This window comes from Xyrauchen texanus, chromosome 8, assembly GCF_025860055.1.
Source record: "Xyrauchen texanus isolate HMW12.3.18 chromosome 8, RBS_HiC_50CHRs, whole genome shotgun sequence".
Taxonomy (NCBI): domain Eukaryota; kingdom Metazoa; phylum Chordata; class Actinopteri; order Cypriniformes; family Catostomidae; genus Xyrauchen; species Xyrauchen texanus.
This window is the reverse complement of record NC_068283.1, coordinates 49,242,363-49,261,019: the sequence shown is the minus strand read 5'-3', so window position 1 is coordinate 49,261,019 and position 18,657 is coordinate 49,242,363. Positions and strand designations below refer to the sequence as shown.

The 18,657-nt window shown below is 40.6% G+C and overlaps 1 pseudogene; it reads right to left on the bottom strand.

Annotated features, from left to right (window-relative positions):
• Positions 1–10,710: 10,710 nt before the first annotated feature.
• LOC127648214 (GTPase IMAP family member 7-like) lies at positions 10,711–13,891 on the bottom strand (annotated as a pseudogene).
• Positions 13,892–18,657: the final 4,766 nt, after the last annotated feature.

The window sequence follows — 18,657 nt, the reverse complement described above, 5'->3', positions numbered from 1 at the left end:
TCATTAGTATCATTTAGATGTGTTTACCATTATTATCATTTGAAATGTATGCTTGCTGCTTTTCTTTTATTAATTTGTATGCCTCAAATGTAGCTGACTGATTTAGAAGTCTGTAAGTGTCCATAGACAGACCACAAATGCTTGAATGTCTCAGAATAAAGTGACAAATTAATGTTCTATTAGCTAAACATCTTGCAGAAGGGACATGTTGTGCAGTTCTGTATTGTGTATTGTATTAAATGAACATAAAATAAACAACTTTCTGACTGACACTTTTAGGGTACCAGACAATGTGTGTATGCCTCACCCCACTTGTCCTGGCAAATTATCTCCGCCCCATAATTCCCTTTATAAAACAGACAATATAATTTTCCTTCAATGACTTCATAACAACAAAATATCTCAACATTGCTGATTCCAGATTCATTTCTGGAAGCCGGGCTAAATTAGCAACCACTGTTACTGCATTCAGATATCAGATACAGACATTAAAGAATACATGAAAAGAACATTTCAGTAATTACACTGGTAACTTCTATAACAAAGTAAAATCTCACAAGCCTAGAGAAGTCATTCAACTCATGTGATATTTAGAAAGAAAAATATTGATGAATACCTTGATAACTCACTTATTACATTTACATTGAAGCAGCAGTTTATTCCAAAATCCACACCCTCCACACCCAAAATAAACATCATGTTTGCTGTCATGTTTTCTGAGTACTTGTCAATAATCTGATGGATTCAGTACCACGGACAGTAATATTTCTGCAGGACTGTAAACATTATAGTATATTTGCAATATTCTAGTATGTTTTTATATATAAAAATACTTATATGAGTTTCCAGGCCTTTGTGTGAGCCAGGAGAGAGCATATGAGGTTACTAAAAGTGTTGATACTGCAGAGAACACAAAGAATGGTATATAACCTTGAAAAACAGGTGTATTCTCTTCAAAAACAAAAAGTGTTTCTGTTAATCAATAGTACACTGATGAGAGTCCTTGGTGTGCTGGCATGTATCTTTTCAAAGATACTTTTAATCAGTTATTATATGAATGGTGTCTTGTTTTAATAAGCTAAATGCATTATAATTTGGCAACTGGTGTTTTCTTTCAAATAATAATGTGTTTGAACAAACAAGGCTGCCCATTGAGGGAATGTGCTGAAAATGCAGGAAAAAGATAAAAAGTATTTGATGGAGACATGGCTGTTTACGCAGATGTTTCTAGGAGTTGATGTACTCTGTCCATGAACTGTAACATGAGGTCAAGTTATGAGAGGCTACCAAAGATGCATGTTTCTTTTTCTTTTTAATAGATAGACGAGGGATCTCCCACCAATATTTAATTAACAAAGGACGTAGAACATATTGGTGGGAAAGAGACAAGGCAGTGACCTCATGCGTCAGAGACAGTGGGTAACAAGATAACAAAAGGTATATAAACTGAGAACTTAGGATAATGAGTCAGAACGGACAGCTGGCCGGTCTCATGTTTGTTGGTGTTCAATAAAATACAACTTTGGCATCTGGAACTCAAGACTCGAGAGTTTTCTTACAACTTAGAGAGATTCATTGTGATATTCCACGACAACATCAATCAATGTACATGAATTGTGTTATTGTTAGAGTTCCATGTTAAACACAGATGTCATACAACAGGAAAACATAAAATAGAGTTTAGCCATTTTTTTTATTCAACACCTGGAGAACACTGTTACACAGTCTTTATCACAGATAAAAACAGAAAAACAGAGGTGAATAAAACAGCAAGACATGGGCTGTAGTATGTTCTGTAGGGTCCAGACAAGATGATCCAACTTGCTTTGTAGCAGTGGTCTCAATGCTTTTCAAAACCTTTTTAAATAAATCATATGTCATTATTAAAACCACCACACTTACACATTTCTTTTTCATTTTTTTTTTCTCAAATAAATAAATAAATAAATATAAACGGTTGTACAATGAAGCAATTAACTATGTTCAGGAGATTAAACATGATTTTCCTTTCTACAGTCTGGATTGTTACCAAATTACAGTTCATGTACAGATTCATTCATTATTATTTCATAAACACCTTTTTCAACACCATCATTATAATGCAGGTTTTGTTGCTAAAGGACATTCTATAGCATCAGAACACATAATGTGAGAGATATTTGCCAGTAGGCTAAAATGTAGTTGTCTGTTTGCACACGATGAAAAACAATATTAACTTTTAGACGGTCCCTATCTTGGTTACGACACACATTGAATATTCATCTCTAAAGTACATGCTTAAAAATATACTTGCCCATTTTGATCGATTGTAAAAAATGTTGTAGTTCACAACCTTTGTTGTCAATATCATGTAGCTGCTTCGAATCTGAAAAAAAAATTGCTTTATTGACTATTTAATTGAAAAAGTTCTTTAACGCGAATGTGCGAATGTGCGAATATCAAACCAACTTTACCTAAGTAGATCCAGATAGACATTTTATCAACGGGATAAAGGAAAGTATTGAAAACGTGTATCTAAATGCTATTGTAAAATGTAACGTTAGCTAGCCAGCCATACTTACCCTGCCATGCAGGTGCAATGCCCACTCTGGATTTCGCCGGACTTTATCGCAATGATCCAGGCGGAGTAGCTCTTTGAAAGCGTCTGACCCGCCTCGATTTCCCCGTAAACGACACAGGTATTTCCATCCGTGTGTGTTAGAATTTATTTTACTTTTCCGGAATGAAAATAGTTATAGGCATCCAAGCTACGATATGCCTTGAACGCCTCCCTTGTGTACACACATTCCTTCTCGACTACAGATGTTATTGATTCTACCGGAAGTTAAGTTTGGGCCACTAAATCGCGCATGCGCAGTAACGTTTGTTTATGTTGCCGTTGAAACCGCCTATAAACATATGTGTGTCTTTTGACAGTTGTGTCACGTTTCACTGTCTTCAATTGTACACATTTCGATTCACCTCCATTCTGCTCTATTTTTGTCCATGTACGTGTTTGTTGTGAACGGTTACTGGAAGAAATGCTTTTATTGGTTCCTGGAGGCACAACATTGCACATTTTGTATATCTCGCTATTCTGACACACACAATTCAGGTGTTGGAGTCTTCACTAATGAGCAGATGAGTGTGTTTGATAAGGGAGATTTATCAAATGTGTAGTGTTGGGGGTCTCCAGGAACAGGGGTTAGGAATCACTGTGTTTAAAAACAATAATAATTAAATAAACAAATAAATAATTTTAGTATATCCGAACCCCCCTAGATATAAGAGAATATTAGTCTCTGTGTATACCCCCGGATGAAATCCTGCAATCGCCCATGATTGATTGAATAATATATGGAGTCAGATGCATTATTATCATTTTTACTGTGTTGGAAAACAACATTTTTAATTCACAGCTGACAGGTTATATTCTCACTTTTATGGAAACTAAGAAATATAAAAGTTATTTTTTCTACCGTAAATCTACATGATCACTTTCACTTTAGTGGAAAACAAATGGACTTAAATATTGATCTGTTTCTCACCCACACATATCACATCACTTCTGAAGACATGGATTAAACCGTCTCACACATCTGGACATACGGCCTCTTATAATGCTGTTCTTCATCATTTAATCATTATTTGATGAATTTCTTCAACCATGATTAATAGAAAATGTACACAAACATCTGTTTTAATGCTGTTTTCTCCGGGTGATAATAATGCTGTTTATTGCAATGGGCCAATAGCACCGAGTTTCCTTGGAGAATCTCACAGTGAACAATTATCTAATGAGCTATTATACATAGAAAGGCACTTTTGCACAGAAAGGAATGAAATTGACTTGGTTAAAGACACACCTGATTAATTAATAAAATGCAGGTTTTTGTGACAAAATGTCTCGGGTTACATGTTTAACCCTTGTTCCCTGAAAAAAGCGGAATGAGATGCTGCGCTTTTGCTAAGCGCTACGGGGAACAATCCTGCATTGTGAACAGCTGTGAATTTGTGTGTAACACGTCAATGAACATTGACCTGAATTTATAGCCTCGGCTGATGAGATCATTAGATGCACCTGTGGCCAGGCTATAAAATAGAGGCGTCACCAGCGTGTCGTCAGATACCTTTTTCTGAAGAGCAGTCCTGGGACGTCCCAGTGCAGCAAAAATGCGCAGCATCTCGTTCCGCTTTTTTCAGGGAACAAGGGTTATACATGTAACCAGAGACGTTCCCTTTACAAAAAGCTTCACTATGATGCTGCGCTTTTGCTAAGTGCTACGGGGAACGCAATACCCACGCTGCCGCACTGGGGCTGTCCGGACCCCTACGGTTGTGAAGTGTGCTCACAAAAACGCGAGAGGTCTCAGACATGAGCTTGATGTCGACTCAAGGATGTAAGAGCCCGGAGTAGCAGAAACATCTAGCCCATAAAGTTCGATGAACGTGTGCGGAAAGGACCAGCCTGCCGCATCACGAACTTGTTCAGGCATGAGCCTGCCATAAAAACTGATGAATGTGCACGGAGAGGACCAGCCTGCCGCGTCACAAACTTGTTCAGGCATGAGTTTGGGATGTCGACTCAAGGACGTAAGAGTCCGGAGTAGCAGAAACATCTAACCCATGAAACTTGATGAACGTGTGCGGAAAGGACCAGCCTGCCGCATCACGAACGTGTTCAGGCATGAGCCTGCCATAAAAAACTGATGAATGTGTGCAGAGAGGACCAGCCTGCCGCATCACAAACCTGCTGCAGAGGGACCCCCTCTAGCCAAGGCTTTAGAGGTGGCGACCCCTCTGGTGGAGTGAGCCCTGACACCTACTGGCGAAGCTTGACCGCGCGCCTCATAGGCCAGGGCAATAGCATCCCTCACCCAATGTGACATAGTCTGCTTGGTAGTGGCCGCCCCCCTGTTGCGGCCCCCAAAGCAGACAAATAATTGCCCTGACTTACGCCACTGGCTAGTGCGGTGGACATAAGTCTGAAGGGCACGGACTGGGCAGAGTCCGTGAAGACTTTCCTGCTCCGGCGTTAAAAACGGCGGGGAGCAGAAGGCTTCCAGAGTGACAGGGTGTAGTGCCGAAAAAGGCACCTTAGGAAGGTAGTCAGGATGAGGATGCAGGATAGCTTTGGCCATACCTGGGGCAAACGCTAAACAGGTCGGCAAAACAGACAGAGCCTGTAGATCCCCGATTCTCTTAAGAGAGGTAATCGCCATAAGAAAAACCATCTTGAGAGTCAGAAGTCTGTCAGACGCTGACTCTAGAGGTTCAAAGGGGGTCTCAACCAGACCCTCCAGGACTATTGCTAAGTCCCATGAGGGAGTTCTGGTCCTAACAGGAGGCCTCAGTCACCTGGCTCCAAGAATGAAGCGAGCGAGTAGAGGGTGCCTCCCCAAAGGCACCCCGTCCATCAAGGCGTGGCAAGCCGAATTCACGGCCACATAAACCCTGAGAGTAGCGGGGCATATGCCTGCTGACAGTTTTTCCTGCCGAGAGTCCAGAACTGAAACAATCTGGCAGTTAACTGGATCTGCACCATGTAAACTGCACCACTTTTTGAAGACACCCCATTTATTGGTGTAGATTCTTCTGGTGGAGGGAGCCCTAGCACTAAGAATGGTCTCGATAACTTCAGGCGACAGCCCTGTGTCCCTCAGTTGGTACCCTTCAGGGGCCAAACATGAAGTTTCCACAATTCGGGCTGGGGATGAAATATCATCCCCTGTGCCTGAGACAGAAGGTCCCTCCTGTCCGGAATCGCCCAAGGCGAGCCGTCGAGGAGAGATATCATCTCTGAGAACCAAATCCTGTTCGGCCAGCGAGGCTATCAGTAAGAGGCAAGTCCCTTGCTGGCGAACTCTGGCTAAGACTCCCGGGAGCAGAGAAACCGGGGGAAATGCATACAGGCACATTCTGGGCCATGTATGCGCCATCACGTCCAGACCCAGGGGGGCTGGGTGACTCAGAGAGAAGTAGAGGGGACATTGCGCAATCTCTTGAGAGGCGAAGAGGTCCACTTCTGCTCTGTAAAATCTCTCCCAAATTTGTTGTACTATCTCGGGGTGGAGTTTCCACTCGCCCCTCGGTATGTTTTGTCTGGACAGAAAATCTGCTCCCACATTTAGGCATCCAGGGATATAAATTGCCCTGAGTGACAGGAGCTTGTCCTGGGCCCAAAGGAGAATCCGACGTGCCAGCAAATTCAGGTGGCGAGAATGTAGACCTCCTTAATGGTTTATGTAGGAGACTGCTGCTGTGTTGTCCACCCGCACAAGGACATGGCAGCCTCTCAGATGTCAAGCGCTCGGCGCGTAACCCTTATTTGCCTTAGGGGAATGGCCCTTGGATGAAATCCCCTGGCATTTAGCCACAGCTGAAACGGTCTCATATGGAGAAGGCCCAAAGGAATCACCGTGGACGCAGATGCCATGAGACCTAGTATTCGTTGATACTGACGAACAGTGCAACTTTGACCTAGCCTGAGATTGCTCAGGGTGTTCTGGATGGACCTGACACGAGCGGGAGACAACTGTGCCCGCATCGTGATCGAGTTCCATATAATCCCTAGATAGGTAATTTCCTGGGTTGGAGAAAGAACGCTCTTCTGGACGTTGAGTCTCAGACCCAGAGAACCTAGATGAGCCAAGACGATATCTCTGTGCTGAACTGCCAGTTCTTGAGATTGTGCTAGTATCAGCCAGTAGTCTAAATAATTCAGAATGCGGTTGCCCTGGAGTTACAAAGGAGCCAGTGCTGCATCCATGCATTTCGTGAATGTGCGGGGTGATAGGGCTAGGCCGAATGGAAGAACCCGGTACTGGAAGGCTTCGTCCCCGAAAGCGAACCTCAGGAACTTCCTGTGCTGTGGCAGAATTCCAATATGGGCCAATCGTGATGTTGGATCTGAGACACGACCGACTTGACAGTTAGTATCTTGAACTTGAACACCCTGACTGAGCGATTCAAGCCTCGAAGATCTAGAATCGGATGCAACCCCCCACCCTTCTTGGGAACCAGGAAGTATCTGCTGTAATAGCCTGACTCTTTCTCTGGAAGGGGAACATGTTCTATGGCCCCTTTTGCCAAGAGATTTTGCAGTTCTTTCCACAGTAGAGATGCCTGCTCCGGTCTTACGGTAGTGGGAACCATGCTGTTGAAACGCGGAGGGTGGCTAGCTAATTGAATTCTGTAGCCTCTTTCTACTGTCTTTAGAACCCACATAGAAATACCTGGCAGAAGTTTCCACGCTGCCAGGTTCTCTGAGATGGGTACTAATTTCAACACTTCCTGTTGAGGGGGTGTTGAGTGTTCCGTGTCCTGGATTAAGGCAGGAAGCAACGGTACACCCAACTCTTTGTTGGAAGCCTCTATCACCCGAAACACCAAAGGCGGCAGGAGTGTAGAGTTTTCATGAGGGTATCGGGATCAAGTGGATGATACACGCGCCCCGTCCCGAAGGGAACTACCCTCACAAGGTTGGGTACAAGACCGTCAGGGCTTCCTTCTTTTAGAAATCACAGCCCTGAGGTCTTTCTTGGGCAGCTGCTGAGGGCGACGAGCCTGTCCCCAGTCCCTACGAGGGGGAGCACGACTCGCCACGCTCTGTTTTTGAGCCTCTCTCCTAGCAGAATCGGGGCGAGACTGGGTGGCCGACGGCCCTGCCCCCTGATTGCGGCGAGGAAGAAACTGCCCAAAGGCTTCCTCGTGGCTTTTCGCCTCCTGGAATCTGGAGATAACCGTATTCATGGCGTCTCCGAAGAGACCAGAAGGCGAAACCGGGGCATCGAGTAAGAAAACTCTGTATTTATCTCGGATGCCTGAAAGGTTAAGCCATAAATGCCTCTCCGTACTGACCAAAGCGGACAGAGACCGGCCAATGGCACGGGCTGACTGCTTGGTCGCACGGAGAGACAAATCTGTAGCCATGGTGTGCAGCGCAGCACCAGCCTGACCTGCCGCTTGATAAGCCCTCCCCACTAGCATGGAGGTAGTTCTGCATGGCTTAGAGGGGAGAGCAGGTTTTTTCAAAGACGATGCCGAACCCGGCGAGAGATAACCCGCAAGTGTCTCTTCGACCGGAAGCATCCTTGAATACCCTCGCGCCTCAGCACCCACGATAGTCGAATATAACGACGTCGAGGGCACGTGAACGTGCGAGGTATAAGGTTTCCTCCACGAACGAGCAAGCTCATCGTGGAGGTCATCAAGGAAGGGAAGGGACTGATGAGGTGTTCCCTTCCCTTGGCCACCAGACAGAAATCTGTCCTCTAACTTGGAGCATTTGGGGGTTTCTTGGTCACGTGGCCAGTCTAATTGAAGTCTGGCCACTGCACGAGTAACCACATCGAGTAACTCTTCAGAGGATTTTGTGTCATGCTTTGAGTGCTCGGATGTGGGTAACTCGAAATCTACAGATCCAAGAGAATCGAGGTCCCCCTCCTGAACTGAAGAGGCGCCGGAGCGCGCTTCAAGATCACGCAAAGGACCAGCCAGATCTGGGGAGACAGCGAGCGAAAGGGACGCACCCGTCTCTCGCTCCTCAGCCAGATCCATACGAGAGCCCCACGAATGAAGTGCGGGTGCTGGCTCTCGGAAGTAAGCGAGGCGAGCGTGAAGCATTCTGACCGAAAGAAGGTCACAATGCGCGCACCCGCCCTACACCAACACGAGAGCCACGTGCTCTTCCCCCAAACAAACAAAACAAAACTCATGCGTGTCTTTGTCAGTCATGAAACGTTGACAAGGAAACACGCATCGTTTGCTCTGTTTCTCCGCCATTCTCTTTTTTATATATATATATATATATATATATATATATATATATATATATATATATATATATAATCTCTTTCAGAGCAGAGAGAGAGAAAGGAAAGAAAGTTCTGCGCACTGCCTAACAATTTCTAACTACTAACAAACGGAAGAAAGTTTTTTAGCAGGTTTGTGAGACACACAGCACAGTATGCTCTGAATGAAAAATATCGGACGACACGCTGGTGACGCCTCTATTTTATAGCCTGGCCACAGGTGCATCCAATGATCATCACCAGGCGAGGCTATAAATTCCGGTCAATGTTCATTGACGTGTTACACCCAAATTCACAGCTGTTCACAATGCAGGATTGTTCCCCGTAGCGCTTAGCAAAAGCGCAGCATCATAGTGAAGCTTTTTGTAAAGGGAACATATAATTCACTTTGTTACCTTGGGTGAATTCAAATCTTTGATAAAAAAGCATATGACTGAAGAGTGCAATTGCTATGTATAAGCTGGATTCTATAATTGTAGTCCATTGTTTTCATTATTGTGTCCTATTTTTGTCTTATGTCTGTTTTTTGTTGTGTTGATCTTTTAACTTTTTACCTTGTTCGGTGTGCTTTCTTGGCCAGGTCTCCCTCGAAAAAAGATTTAATCTTAAGGGACTTCTTGGTTAAATAATGGTTAATAAAACATGGTGTTTTTGGCACCATTCTGAGTAAATTCTAGAGACTGTTGTGGGTGAAAATACCAGAAATACTCAAACCAGCCTGTCTGACACCAACAATCATGCCACGCTCCAAATCACTGAGATCACATTTTCCCCCATTCTGATGGTTCATGTGAACATTAACTGAAGCTTCTGACCCGTATCTGCATGATCTTATGCACTGCACTGCTGCCACACGATTGGCTGACCAGATAATCACGTGGATGATTGTTGGTGTCAGACGGGCTGGTTTGAGTATTTCTGTGTATTTAGTGACAGAAGGGGAACAGTATTTTAATGTTTACAGATTGACTCCATTGACTTCTATTGTAAGTGTGACTGGAACACAGTTTTTAATAAATGTTTTATCATGTTAACACACATATTGTTTATGTCTTGTGTTTACACTTTTAAAACAGTATTTAATGTTTATAGATTGACTCCATTGACTTCTAATGTAAGTGCCTCATTGTGACACTGATTTGTGCTTCTTTTTAAAGAAAAGGAGGCACGAGTCTAAATCAGTTTCTGTGGTAATCAATATTATGCCACAAATGCAGTTGATCTTAACAGTTAACAGTTATCTTAACTATTGATCTCTACATATTTCTTTAATTTTTAAGTAGATAAAATGTAAACGTTTTCAACAAGCAAACATTCCTTTCATGGTCAGTCAGAAATAGAGCAAACCAGTGGTCCAGTACACGTTGTCCTTTCAATGTTTGCTGTCCGTTTAAGTAATTTTGTAAACTGTTGGTGATTTTCTTCTTTATTTTAATGTTGACAGTAGCTCCCCTCAATTCACAGCCGGAGACTGTTTACTGTCAGATATTTATTTTATTCAAAAGTCAACAAAACCAAAAGTCAGCCAAAAGAATCCCAAATAAAAGTGGCATAAGTCACAAACTAAAGTGACAGCTGTGAAAATATCAATGAATTAGAAAACAATTTAGAACAAAATGTCACATTACAATGTTAATGTGAATAGATTGCTACAATAAAAATACAACATTCTCAGCAAACATGCAAATCTGATGTTGTACTGCATCTTCAAAACAGTAATTCAACAATACAGAACAAATGACAGGAGTCAAAGGAAACAAACTACTTGTCTTTGTGATTGAAGTCTATATTATATCCACAGATAATCTTTACACAGCATTAAACCACTACTCTTTTCATTCACAGGGGTTTCCTCTAATAAACAGAAAAGCCGTTGTCCATATTTAGTTCATCTTGCACATTTCAAAACATGCCTGGTTCAGTTCTCTTTTAAATGTTTAAGAGCAATGCCAATTATTGACTGCCATTGGCCATTATCAAAACTGCTGATTTGATTCTGGAAATAGATAACCACAGCTCTGAAAAAATCAGAGAGCATACTCGAGAATTGTTGAAATGTAGATCTTTGCGCCAGTTTGTACATGTCATTAGTGTAGTATCCTCTATTCTCCGCTATCATTGAGTCAATCATCTGCAGTAGATCTTTGACCTGCTGTCTGTCTGATCTTTGTTGTTGAATAAGTGACACCTCGTACGGTCTCCTACACTTTTCTGTAAAATCTTATTCTTTTTATCTCTGTCTTTAATGTCTCATTTTCACATTCATCCCCATATGTAAAGAGAATTATGACATACTTCAGCACATTTTCACCAAAAACGTTTTTCATTTGCTGCAATGTTTCCGCTTCCTGTTTTGTGAATCTACCAAAGGGAAGCACAAATAAGAACGCATGAACTCCTGGTTTAGATTCATACACACTTCTTGCAAACTCCATTGCCAACTCTTTTTCTGAACGTTCTGTGTCAAAAAACCCAGGAGTGTCAATGACAGATACACTTCTGCCATGAATCACTGATGTCTCAACACTGGACTCTTTTGTTACAGAAGACAGACTTCTTCCACATGTGAATTTGTTTTCTCCCAGTATGGTGTTTCCTGAAGCACTCTTCCCAGCACCAGTCTTCCCCAAGAGAACGATGTTCATGTTGTTGTGTCTCTGTGCTAGAGCTGCTGCAGCGGATTCAAAAGAGAGAGATGATTAGAACAACAGACTGATAGTGAGATGTGTGTTTTTTTGGTTATTTATATGAATATTGATCATATGATTTATACTCTATGACATCTGGTCAAGTTTACCTGCCATTTTTAAAGGCTGAGAGTTCTGAGATCCTCTGCAAAGCAGATTATCTGCCTGTGAACATAAACAGTGACTGAATTGCTATCTAGATTCATAAATGGTAGGATGAGCAGGTGTTTATGATGTCATAATTTATTTTGTTGTCAAAATTTCAAAACTAGGGGGGTAAATATTTGTTTAGATGACAATTTGATTATGATTGTTTACTTAATGATTATGATGCATTGTGAAATCTGAAATTTGGCCTTGATTCGATTCAACTTGATTTTATTGGAACGATTCTTGCTATTTTCCAAAATATGATGGAAGCACAAATGTAACAGTGTTCACAACATGAGAATACTCCGACATCAGGTTTTTCATTCACGTGCTCTGGGTTTTAAACAAAGGAGAACCAGAATAACTATGTTTGAATTGAGGATCCACTGTTGAACTCTAAGAAAGTAATGCAAAGTCAAATTACTCCACTTCAGACATTATTGCTTTATCATATGAGCACATAAAGCTCATATTTTGGCAAGTTCTTTGTACTTGCCATACAGTGTCAAACAAAAGCAAAGTGCAAAGGTGACAATACACCAAAACAAGAAAAAAAAAAGACGATGTTGAAGTAGGTGTAATGTCCTTAGAAGTTTGCTGACGCCATGCCTCATGCTTTCACTTAATATGGTTACCCATGTTGGTTGTGTTGCCCTTGAACTTAATTTCTGTTCTGCATATTTTGTATATTTCAAATGTTTTGTCCTGAGAGCTGCCCTTCTTTCTAAATCTAAAATGTTTCCAAACATCTGATTTTGCATGAGGAGCAGAGGGGTTACCAGGATATCATGTTTGGGGGGGCATTTGGCTTGTTTGGGGGGGCAACATAAACAATTGAAAATATCGGCGCAAAATTAAGCTATACTACACACAATCTGTTTTAGTGCATATCTTTCTCTAAGCCAGGAACCCAGAGATAGGCACAGGGCCCCTATTAGACTATAGGGCTTAAACTGGATTTGTGTTGTGTCAGACCTCACTCATCTGCTAGCGATGGAAAAATATGCACAAAACAATCCACTTTTAAATTGTAATTTATCATCAGATCATGGACAGATTATTTCTCAAATTCTCAGCGGAGGCACTGCCTCCCCCAGCCTCCCCCTAGACACGCCCCTGGATGATATAAACTGTGATTCTGTGAATGTTTATCTCCTCCTCAGGTGAGCTCGGGTGTGGTCTATTTTCACTCTCAAACTTTCTGTTTCGATTCTGAAAATTATTGATGACGCAGAGTCTGGGTGAGTCACATTCGATTAAAATGTGTTTAGCAGAGTAAACCGTTTAATCAAATACAATGTTTAATGCATATCTTACACTATTATTTGGCTGATTAAAATGTTTCTATTGGTTTTGTACATCCGCGATTTCATCGTTCAACCAGGAAACAACGAATAAATGCGACAACACAAACGTCACGCTCCAAACATCAGAATAATGGAGGATTATCTTTCTAAAATACTGATTCACTCTTTTTGAAAGGTTTCTGAGATTGTTGAGTTTGTACAGTGCTGCTTTAACAAGATTTGTGTCGTTTTCAAGTACAGCTCGAGGCCCGGAACGAATGTTGTCTGTTTAGACAGTTTGCTAAATAAACTAAACTTTATTGTTATTATTATTATTATTATTATTCTGATTATCAGTAGTAGTAGTAATTAGAGAAAATCTTTAATAATTTTCTAGGACTTGACTACAATGGCGATTAGAAAGCCAATTGTTTTATTAAAATCTTGTTTTAGTATTATTATTCTTAATAGTTTTCTCATTGATCACTTGATATTTTAGAAAAGTGATTATCTATATTTGTTGGGAATCCAGTTGCAGTTTTGCTCACCAGGTTCATTTTAAGTAAATTGTTTTTTATTAGTTTATTGTTAATGCAACACTGTCCTCTGCTGGACTAGATCACAACTATCATTACACAGTCCAGAATATTTAATCTATTATAATATTTATATACAACATTGACAGTGGTCAGCGGTCCTAGCCCATTTTGCACCCGAGGCGAGACTCTCCAGTCTCTACAGTCTGCTGTGGCAGTATCGGTACAATATGGTAAAATCTGTTATTTTATTATATACAGTAGACCTATATCAGGGTATTTATAGGCTACTCAAAAGAACATGTCCAATAAACATGGTATTGCTTTGGTAATTTTGGTACTTTTAAATGCTTTCATGTAATGTAATGTGTTTTGATAGCTTTAGAAAGTTACTGTACCTGCAGTAGACAGTCGTTCACAGATTCGCACATGATCTTCATAACTGCCGATTTAATTTTGTTTCAATGACTTGTAAGTAAATATTTATTTTATTCAGTGTTGTTTTTGTTCTCTGTTTTCTAAAGCATCCCGTAACTGTTTTACTGCGAGACAAAAAGCTTCAAATGATTCAGCCTGCATGTTAGACAAATTCATTGAGAAGAATCGATTAAAAAAAGTGATTAATTCCCACATCGGGCATAGCTTTGATTCATGAGCCCTGCTGAGTGAGTTTATGGCCGTGTTCACAATGACATGCTATCCATACTACTATCACTGTTTTTTGCCTTCCACAGGTATTAGCCTACAGAAACAGCAAGAGTAGTATGGTAGTAAGGCATTCAGTACACAGTCGGAACACACAGGGCGCATTTTGTTTGACACAGATTGAACACATATTATTGGCGCAGTAGATTGTCGCCTAATGGGTTGACCAGCCCCGAGCATTGAATATTGTGAGATTATATTGACATTTTGAAACATTTATCTTTGTCATGAAAAATGATTTTATCTGGGATGATACAACAATGAACAAGATAAAATGTCATTTGTATTTTCAACGCCTCCTCATGTGAGTTCAGGTGTAGCTAATCATTCTATTTGTCAAGTAAACTTCCTCTTTCCATGTAGAAACGAATGCGGAGGTGACCATCTGGGTAAGAAAGAAATCCAAAAAAAAAAAAAAAGAAGTTACATGTTTCTTCAAATAGGCCTACCGATTTTTATCAAAACATACAATAACAGTTTTTGGCTTCTTTGTTTAGTTTATTAAATGCTTCTATTGTATTTGTTCGTCCTCGCTTTCACATCGGCATAGCAAAACAGGAAACATTAACTAAATGCCATTAACAAAACTCCACATGGGCCGCCACGTTATGCACAACGTGCAACAAAATAGCGCTGCGATATGTGGAAGGGGGCGACAGTATGCAGAAAAGGACAGCAAAAGATAATATATTGCTGCCGTTCATGAAAATCATCCATACAGTATATAGACTACTCATCCTCATCGACACATAAGGGCATCCTCGCCCACACGACGCGTTGTGTAGTACCATACATCAGGGGTGGTGTTAGGGTCAGTGGACATCCGGGTCTTAGCCCAGACCTCTGTGGATATGGGACCATATACTTAAACCTGAATACAGTCAATTTATGAGGTCATTTTTACAGTAAAAAAAAAATTCTTACTAACTTTTGTCTCAGATATGCTCGAAGATCAAAAATTGCATGTATTTAACATCTATACTTTAAAAGTGACCCCCCTTTCAGCTTCCTTAGTTTGACACACTTTGTGTATGGCTGTATACTGTATATAGTGGTGGTGGCGGCATAGTGGGCTAAAGCACTAAACTGGTAAGCAGAAGGTCGCTGGTTCGATCCCCACAGCCACCACAATTGTGTCCTTGAGTAAGGCACTTAACTCCAGGTTGCTCCGGGGGGATTGTCCCTGTAAGAAGGGCTCTGTAAGACACTTTGGATAAAAGCGTCTGCCAAATGCATAAATGTAAATGTACAGTTTTCATTGATTTGTCGGTTTGTAAACAAGCTAAACAGTTAGAAGCTATGAAAAATAATACTCAGGGCTTAAAGTGAAAAAAATTCCTGAGCCTGAACTTTTGGGGGGGGGGGGTGTTATTGTTTTGCACAGACGGACTTATCTTCAAATGGAACCATTTATTTTTAAGTATTACGGCTGTATCTTAATGGCATCTTTTTATTAATGAAGGCCAGTATCACTGATATTTTATTTAGTATACTAAATTTTAGGGTTATAAAATAGTCCGCAATGCATAAATTATAAATTAAATTAGATTAATCCTTATTAAAGCTACAAGCGTTCTTTAGTCAAAGAGTAGTTAGTAGTTTTCTCTGTTCCCTTTGTTCTTTGGTAAACTTTACTGACAGACAGAATTAGTGGCTACTGTCACTTTAAGATCTACAGCTGGTGACAGGATCTCACGCGTCTCATTCTCTCACTACTCTACTTCCATTTAAGATTTTATTGAACTCATTTAAAGTTAATAATGATTGATTCTTGTGAGGATACTCGACAAAACGGACATTTTGGCATAAATGTGTGTTATTGTTCATTCAAGCGCGAAAGAAATTTCGATACTGGTTCGCGACTTTTGTGCCTCGTGTGTGTGTGTGTGTGTGTGTGTGTGTGTGTGAGGAGGACATTTACTGAAGTGCGTTTTCTTTTGTCTTGTCGCACATTAATGGTTTAAAGCATTTGGTGGACAAACTAATAACTAATAAGAGCTAAAGAATGACAAAGAACGGATGCAGCGTTAATTGTGTTAAATATTTTAAAACATTAAAGCTGGACAAAAAAAGAAATCGCATACGTTAACGTTGACAGCACTAACGTTACTTGTCATACATTGCTGACAGAAAATGAAGCGGTTTAAAGTGGACTCGTTTTCATGGTAGGCTACACATAATGTTTTTTTTAGTAAGCTACACAGAATGTTCTACATTAAATATTTAACTAACAGTCTGAAGTTACCTAGCAGCAGTTTATGTTAATGTTAGCTCAGTCAACGTAAGGCTAACATCAAAAGGTGTAGACAGAAAATATGATTATGCTGACCTGAGCTAATTTACGAAATCAACCAACTCACATCTCCTTTCTTTCTTTTGATCCATGATGACATTAAGTCACCTAATGTTGTTTCTGGAGTTCTGCGCTCCATGCTTTCACCGACGACGCTAACGTGAGGTATGGATCTCAATCACACTGTTGCCAGGACCCGCCCTGCTCTGCTTCTGATAGGCTTCCCAGACAGCACGTTCAGTCTTACCAACGTTGGCAATTGGAGGGCACCAGCGGCAAAGTATCGGAAGGGGTTTTTCCCCTGCACACCAAAAAAACTTAGGTGGGTAAACCATCGGCACTATGAATCTACAGCCACTCCAATTCATGCACACTCCGGAGATCGGCGGAGGAACCGTGAGGAACCATTTTGCCGATCCCGCTTCTTTTTTTTCACATGCTGCTGCTACTACCCAGACAACAAATTAGATCGTGCCGACGTTGGGGCGCGTGTGCCTGCCCGACATAAAGTGCCTCGGTAAGATGTCTTATGGAGATCGGTAGCTAATCGGCAAGATGTCGGGAAGACGGTGGCATTAGAATGATCGCCGACCGTGAGCCAACGTAAACCCCACATGATCGCCGACCGTGAGCCAACGTAAACCCGAAATAATTATGACCTATGCGGCGCGATCCTAATAGAGCGAGGAAAGCATTCGGTCGCCTGCTCTCCCATTGACAACACCGGAACAGCTGATTTTCGGCTGCATCGCTGGAAACGCCAGAGTATGCTTGAAAATCAGCTGTTCCAGTGTTAAGTCAAAGGGAGCGAGGCGTCTGAATGCTTTTCGCCGCTCTAGTAGGATCTCACCGTTATGTCTTGATTTGTTTAGGCTTACTGCTGTCAGATTGTGTTCCAAGGACACAAGTTTCCTATTGTGTATCAACAACACTCAATAACAGTTTATGTGATGTGTAATCATAAAATTTCTTCCCTAACAGTTTGACAAGAGTTGAGAATTAGGCAACTACCCTTACAGAAAAAACACATGAATTTCACATGTTATCACATGTTTTCCACATGTGAACAACATGTGACCACATGTGAGCAATGTTTCACCACATGTGAACAACATGTCACCACATGTGACCACATATGAACAACATGTCACCACATGTGAGCAATGTTTCATCACATGTGAACATAATGGAGCACGTGGCACATGTGGAAAACATGTTACTATAGGTAATAATGTGGAGCTCATGTGAAATATATTTGCACGTTGTAATAGGTTTTAACATGTGAATTATGTTACTTACCACATTACAAATACTGTAAATTTTAGCTTCATTGTAATGGAAAGTTCAGATCATTTTACTGACTCATAACATTTTAATTTTGAACGAGATTCAAAAGATCTATGTTAATGGGCAAATCCCCAAACTCATCAACTTATGCTATGCAGTCTGCAGTGCCGGATACAAAAGTGATACAATACTAAGTGGTAAGTACTGACAAGCACAAATTGTTCGCAAAATTGATTAATGTCAATAAAAAGGCAATGTAGATAAATTAAAAGGCAATACATACAACACAAATGTAGTAGGCTTTTTAAAATCTTTATTTTGACAGAATGAGCTATACCAAAGTAAAAATACTGACCAGCTGCAGATTCTTAGTTATGCAATATGTTTTGAAGAACTATTCACAATTACAGGATTGCAACATCGACATCAAAAACAGTCATTCAATGGCACTAATATTGAGTTAGATGAAAATGAATTTGATGTTCATATAAAAAAGAAAAATAGAAATATATATATATAAATAAATTTTAAGTTCATATAAAATATATATATATATATAAAATAAAAAATATTTTTATATATATATATATATTTAAAAATGAATAAATACAGTTTTTTCAATCGCTAACAAGCGCTTACCCATACTTCAGATACTTTTTCTAAACTCAACACAGACTCACACCTACAAAACACAATTGGCCAAATGGATCATTTTCTTCTCAAAAACACATTTTGTTAAATATACACTGATGTTAGTCTCAGATGTTAATCTCGCTCAAAAGTGTTTGGCATCAAGCAAAAAAACACACAACCACTTTCTTGTCTATACACTATGCATTTTTCTGAAAGTTGGCATATGTCCAGAGCAATCAAATCACCAAATTCCGATGGTATTGACATTACATGCTTAATCTGGCACCT